This window comes from Sitophilus oryzae, unplaced genomic scaffold, assembly GCF_002938485.1.
Source record: "Sitophilus oryzae breed Bouriz unplaced genomic scaffold, Soryzae_2.0 scaffold_1693_pilon_pilon, whole genome shotgun sequence".
NCBI classification, from domain to species: Eukaryota; Metazoa; Arthropoda; class Insecta; order Coleoptera; family Curculionidae; genus Sitophilus; species Sitophilus oryzae.
Genome location: NW_022146383.1, coordinates 852,296 through 858,295, shown reverse-complemented (window position 1 = coordinate 858,295; position 6,000 = coordinate 852,296). Strand labels below are relative to the sequence as shown.

General features: G+C 31.4%; 1 protein-coding gene across 6 annotated transcripts in view; it reads left to right on the top strand.

Moving 5' to 3' along the window:
• LOC115881088 (stress-activated protein kinase JNK) overlaps positions 1 to 6,000 on the top strand; it is a 64,863-nt gene that overhangs the window by 36,004 nt on the left and 22,859 nt on the right. The window lies entirely within an intron of this gene.

The following is a 6,000-nucleotide window of genomic DNA, read 5'->3' as shown; positions in this document are numbered from 1 at the left end:
TTGTTGTACTTCGTTCAGTTACGTATTGCTAAAGCTCTTCTGCCTGGGTACTAAAATATTTCTGAACTAGAGTTCAAAATACCTAATTGTTATTATTATTTTCTAGTTTTCAGTGCGCATAAGATAAAACCGTTTAACTTAAAGTTTTTTTACCGATTTTTATTTTTGTTTTGTTTTTTATTTGTTTCCATGTTGTTTCCACGAGTAATGGACATTTAACAGTCCCGACCCCCAGGGGTTCAGTAGAGGGGCAAGGCTATAATATACAACAAGAGGCGCCTAATCTTGAGGGGAAAACGCTTGCGACATTACATTTTAGCCACCCTAATGCCATACAGTCCTCAGCGCGTTTTAACCTATTACCTTAACTTGGGTGGTAAAGCTACCGCTAACTACGTAGGTACATCTAATCACCTATTTTTTTATCTGTCCTTCTAACGTCACACAATCTTGGACACAACTGTTTTGGACACGACTACTCATACCCTCACCTAATACGCCATTTTGTAACGACGTCCATCTTGGATTTTATATTTTTGTTATAATCACGGTATTCTACTAGTGTAGCCCTTTCATTTGATACCCATATTGAGGGGGTTGTGGAAAAATATGAAATCCGCCATTTTGTACCGGCGGCCATCTTAGATTTACAATATTATTGATATTACTATATTGTATTGTCATCGGAACTAAAGGTGTGTACCAAATTTCAGATCATTCTGATAACAGGAAGGTACTTAAATTTCAATTTCTAATTTTGACCCAAACAAATAAATAAATACCGTACGGGTCGCGCTAAATAAAACCGTTTAATAATAACAAAACAAACATTTACTGATCTGGAAAAAATTGATAGTTAAATAGTAAGACTCACCCGGGGGTACTCCGCCCCCTAGCCACTGACATCACTGAAATTCTATTCAATATATCCCATTCCATATCTTCCATCTAATTCAAATATTATTCGGATATATTGATTAATAATCTTCAACAACTAGTTACTGTCACCTGAAATAGTATAGGGGCTTCCCGCGGACGCAAATCTGCCGCTAAACAGATTCGCATCCCAATCGATGGGGCTAATTGGGGTCCTCACACAACGCCCCAGCGGTGTCAATCGAGAAGCAAGAGAGACCTCAAACTCTCAAGACCATCCTCGAAGGAACGACGTCACAAGAGGTTTTCTCCCTGTGGTCAAACGACCCCGTTGGCTTACAGTCTAACGACTTGCAATTATGTTAGTCAAAGGACTCGCAACACCCATTTGTCAGCTCTGTGACAAAACACAACACTACACAGCCGGCCGGCCTATCATCTACTGACTGACCTGCCGCGCGCCGGCAAGCTAAGCCTCCTCTTACATCACAATTTTACCTGATCACAAATATTTACATCGCTTGCCAATGAATCATACTATTTTCTCTAATCGACTTTCAAATAGAGTGTTTTAGCATTACTAGATAAATAAATAGAGAGTTTCCGAAGGAATGCATATTGTTTATTAGAATAGTGAATAAATAAAAGCATTATTATATATGACGAATTTATTTTCCAAGTTTTACACTTTTAATATAAAAAGAGATTAAGTTTTTCTCAAATTACCTAAAATCGGCTTGTCCAAAAGTGGTCAAATTTGGCATGTGTGTTTACCAAATGTAGACCTTTAAAAAGTCTATTTACGATTTCGCTATAAAATCCAAAGTTTTTAAAGTTGAAAAATCTTCTTTTGTCGATTGTATACCAAAAATAGAGCTGCTATAAATTGTGGAAACTACTTCTAATTATGTTTAATAATTCTTAACTTCTTGTTGCAAATGGAAGTTTCGCCAAAACTGATACGAAAAGCCAATTAAATTTTAGCTGAGAGCTATCAAAACTAAATTAAAATAAAAGCTGACTCGTGGTTTTCGACTTTTCAAATAAATCTTTAAAACGCCTGTAATTAGAGTAGTTTAAATTATTTATAAACCCATCAAAAACCAATTAATTGCAAATTAAATACAGCTGCAACATCACAATAATGAAATTATCTATTTTGCTAGATCAGATGTTAGACTATTTAATACCATAGATACGGTTTTTTGTGAGTCTATCCTGTAACCAACATAATATAAAAATTTACGTCACTTTTTGGCAAAGCAAATAAGCACTAATACACTAGACACAGGATGAGTCTTAAATAAGTGCAAATATTTTAGGGCTGGTATATTTCAACCAACGAATTTTAGATAATACAACACATTTTTTTGAATTCTTGGTTAAAAACATAATATCTTGCTAATATGGCAACGTATGTGGCAGATTAAATTTACAAGAAAGAAAACCTAGAAAAGATCAAGTGGTTCTCAAAATTTAAGCAAAAAAATGGCGCCGGGAGGCACGTATAGCCGCCCATACTAAAATATGTTAATATATCAAAAACTGCGAGTTTGACTGATTTTGATGTTATTACAAATTTTGTTGCAAATATTATTCCTAATCTTAAATTGAAACCGCGTTTCACTAGCTACTGTAATTTTGGAGTTACGATTTTTTTAAATTTTTAACCCCCTCCCATACCCCCTTACTAACCCCCCACCCCCACCAAAAACTAATGGCCAGATTCTCGGGTGCCACAGTATTTTTATTGCCAAATTTGGTTAAAATCGGTTTAGCGGTTTTTGAGTTATCATGTTACAGACGGACAGACAGACAGACAGACACCATGAAAATATTTTGTATTTACTTATATTATTATCTACATGGCCCTGAAAATGTTTGCACTTATTTAGGACACATCCTGTATCGATAACTTTGGTTTCTAGTCAATTGTGGCATCACTGTAGGTATTAAAGTAGGATGAAAAAACAACGAAGGATTGTTAATGAGCACATTTACAAAGATACATATTTTTAGCTTCAAAGTAACGATATAAGTGATGTGTCTAGTAACTATACATGGTCTACTGTGACATAAAATTTGTATATGAAAATACAAGCAAAAGCGAGCGAGCAAGGTTTTCAAGATGAAAAGTATGCCTTCAAAAGGATCAACGAGATGTATGAACAAAAAGGAAAAAAACATCGTATCTTTTTCAGAAAACAATAATAAGCACCTCCACTGTATAAAAGGGCTGTTTTTCCGAGAGGAAGGCAAATTCAAATGGAAATCCTGCTATTAATTTGGCGGAAAATGACGAGAAAACTGTTGTTTTTGAAACAGAGCTTTATATAGGCAACTGTCGTTATGACGAGTTTTTTTTTCTTTTTATACTCTGTATTAGTAGTGGGAACTATCGAATGAATACTATCGAAACATTCGATAGTTGCAATTCATCCGAATAATTCGATAGCTAGTAAGAAAACATTCGTTGAAAACTATTCGAATAAAAATTATCGAATAGATGCGTCATCTGCCTTGAAATATTGTATTCTAGTAATTCGGCAGCAAAAACCATTCATTTATAAAATTCATTCGTTTATGAAATTCATTTATTCGTCAGGATCGATTATAATAAAATATTAACTGGATTTTAGTTGTCGCCCGGCGACGTAGGTTTCTTTCCGAGAAACCCGACAGCGGTCGGTGGCAATGCTATGAAAGAAGCCGGCATCTTTGATTTTTGCGGAGTCATATAGAGATAAGGACACATTATTTTTTTTTTACTGAGGTGCTAGTATTTACACAGAAAATACATTATGAAGGGCGCTGTTGCCATATATTGGTATTAGTTGATATTAGCAAAGAATATTATTGTTTGGCTTTAGTTAGTTAGGGATAGTATGTCTATATATTTTGCATTGTTTTTTATTAATAGTCTGTTGTTACACTACAATAATACTTGTTATTTTGGATGTAGGAAAATGATTTTTAATGTTTTTAAGCAAAGACTGGTTTAATAAATAATAATAACAGTAATAATTTGTTATACCTATTAACAACAAAATTTAAAATAATTTAATATAAACATTTTTTTTACGTAGTAGCAAAATATAATCAACAAATTAGATGTCAAAATTATTTATATTAGATCCTATTTAAAAATAATATAGTCTTTAAATTTTTTGGCAACGTTGGTTTATTATATAATAATTGCAGAACTAATTTGTTATACTAACAACACACTTTAAAATCACGAAATATAAACATTTATTCATTTTCTAAGCATGCAGTGTAATAGAAGGAAAATATAAATAAAAAATTAGAAATCAAAATTATTTATATTAGGTACGTTATATTACTATTTAAAAATAATATTTACTTTTACTGGCATTTACTTTAAAAAATAAATGAAATATTTCTTCGCAAAAAACTACATGTAAGAGAATTAGCATAAACAAAATACAAACATCGTTAACTTTTTTTTTTTAAATTGGCACGTGTAAAACTTTCAATTTAATTTTCTTAAGTTCGATAACCATTTACTTAACCACATTACTTAAATATGATTATTAAGTTCAACTAATTCATATTATTAAAACATCTAAAATGCAAATATGTATTTTTAAAATTAATTCTAAGTTCATCTCATCTCTCCTAAAAATTGCTACTTCTCAAAATTTCCCATTAAAAAATAGACCATATATACCATATAAAATAAAATAATTGAAAGATCGGGCTATGGAAAATCACACAAATTTTCGGAAAATTTTTGACCACCTGCACACGCACACAATCGACAATTAAAAAAAACTAGTATTTTAGTATTTTAAATATTTTAATAAACGCAAAAATAGCATAGTATTTATAAGGCGAAGTTATAAAAATTTGGAAGAACTAATAATGCATTGACGCACACAAAAATCAAACGAATACTAAATTTTATTTATCAAAAGCATTCGATAGTCGTGGCTCAACGATAACCATTTAGTCGCACGGCGAGATTGTCACATATGCTTTAGTATACAAATGAATGAATGATTTTATTCGAATAAAACCATTCGATAGTTGAAATCATTCATTCAGTAACCATTCGATAGTCTAATTCATTCGATAGTTCCCATCGCTACTCTGTATGCTCCATAAATAAATTAAAATATTCTGTTACGGTTCGAAAATATCCTTATTCCTCATTTATTTATTATTTGTATAATCTTTACAAAGTAATGTATACCTACATGCATTTTTTACTATTTTTTTGTTAACTTTTTGGCTCCACATCAAAAAACTTGGAAACTACATTTGCCTGAAAGGTATCCAACTTTCACGCGATATGAAATACGGCTGTGTATTTGTCGAAACTGGAGCATGACACTTTTGTGAATCAAAACATGAAATAATTTATAATGTTACATTTTGAGATAAATGTTAAAACACTTTCTGTGTATAAACTTTTTAAAAAAATCTTAATAAACCCTGCTTATGTTTTACTTAAAAATTAAGAACTCTACTGTGAATAGAGTAAGGATTCTACACAAGCAAAATAAAACAGGAATTCATCAATAGAAGTTATGTACAAATAAAAATAAATGTTAATATTGCACAGGAATAAATAACACACAACACAAATAAAACAAAATATTTGATTAATAATGATTTCAATAATTTACAAACAATGAATTTTAGACCTTTAAAGTTGGTTAATCAACTTTAATCTTTTTTTTAGACCAATATTTTTTGACCTTGTATCTACAGTACTAAAAGCTGTTACTACCGTATGATCGAAAAAAAAAACTGCGTCGAGTTGGCTTGACGAATTAATAATATTATTATTAATATTAGGATTACCTAATATTTTTGCTGTAATTTTTTATCAACACTATCCACAAATTTATAATAATTGACATTCTTAGAAATTCTTTTTAAACCACGGGTTAACTCCCTATCTACTGAGTATAAAACAAAACCTCTACCTAGATTTATTTATAGATAAAATAAGATCAATATGCTTCCTGCTGATGCAGAATTCTAGTTTTCCCTGTCTATCCCGAAGGAATAGATGTCAGTGTTTTGTGCAACGATGACGTACACCTGATATTCCTGAGGGAATTTGAAAATGTTTCGCACAATAGAGTAATATAG